The sequence below is a fragment of the Ailuropoda melanoleuca genome, chromosome 2 (genome assembly GCF_002007445.2).
Source record: "Ailuropoda melanoleuca isolate Jingjing chromosome 2, ASM200744v2, whole genome shotgun sequence".
Lineage (NCBI taxonomy): Eukaryota > Metazoa > Chordata > Mammalia > Carnivora > Ursidae > Ailuropoda > Ailuropoda melanoleuca.
In genome coordinates this window covers 159,022,763-159,023,680 of record NC_048219.1, presented here as the reverse complement: position 1 = coordinate 159,023,680, position 918 = coordinate 159,022,763, and positions in this window count along the sequence as shown.

Sequence of the window (918 nt, the reverse complement as noted above, 5' to 3'; positions counted from 1 at the left end):
TTTACTATCTTTATCAGTAGACATCATGTGGAGAATGCCCTTATCATAAAATGTACTTTTAACCTTCACTCATTAGTCCCCTAAAATTCATCATAAAAAGGCAGACACCAATTTAGAATTAATAAAACACATTTTACTCTAAAGCTATATAATAGTTGTTATACTACTATACTGACTTTTATTATTTATTATGTTTTTAAAATAAATTTAATAAAAGCCATAAATTTAATCATAGTATCATAGCTAATAATGTCAAATAATAAAATATTATTTCTGAAGTTTTACAGGAAAAAAAAATCCTCAAAAACGTGACCTGTGTCAGGTCTTGAATTAGATTTTAGCCTACTTACAAGCCATTACATTAGCCTATTAGTATTTTATAGACAATGCCAGAAGAAAAAGACTCTAGAGTTCAGAGACAAAAGATTAATTTTCACAGCACAGCAAGTAACAGGTAAATCCACGTTTGCATCAGTTTGGTCACCCGAAAGTCCCACAGGGATATAGGAGTATGGGACCAAATGGAAGGTAGGGTTTGTACTGCAGGTGAAAAACACTGAATTTTGTGGATCTACCACTTAGGAAGCAAGCTTGTTCTTTGTTCCAGAGGCAAATGTTACCTTATTCCTCAAGATTACTTGCGGGTATTCCATCTCATAATTTTGTCATTTGGAGAATGTTATACAAATGGAATCCTATAGTATGTAACTTTTTGAGGCTGGCCCTTTTTGTTTTTCTTTCCCCACTCAGGGTAATGCCCTTGAGATCCATCTGAGTTGTGTGTATCAGGAATTCATTCCTTTTTGTTGCAGGGTCCACAACAGAGATGGGCTGCAACTAGTTTAACTATGCCGTCGTTGAAGGGCATTTTGGTGGTTTCTGGTTTTTGGCTATTATGAGTACATCTGATATGAATAT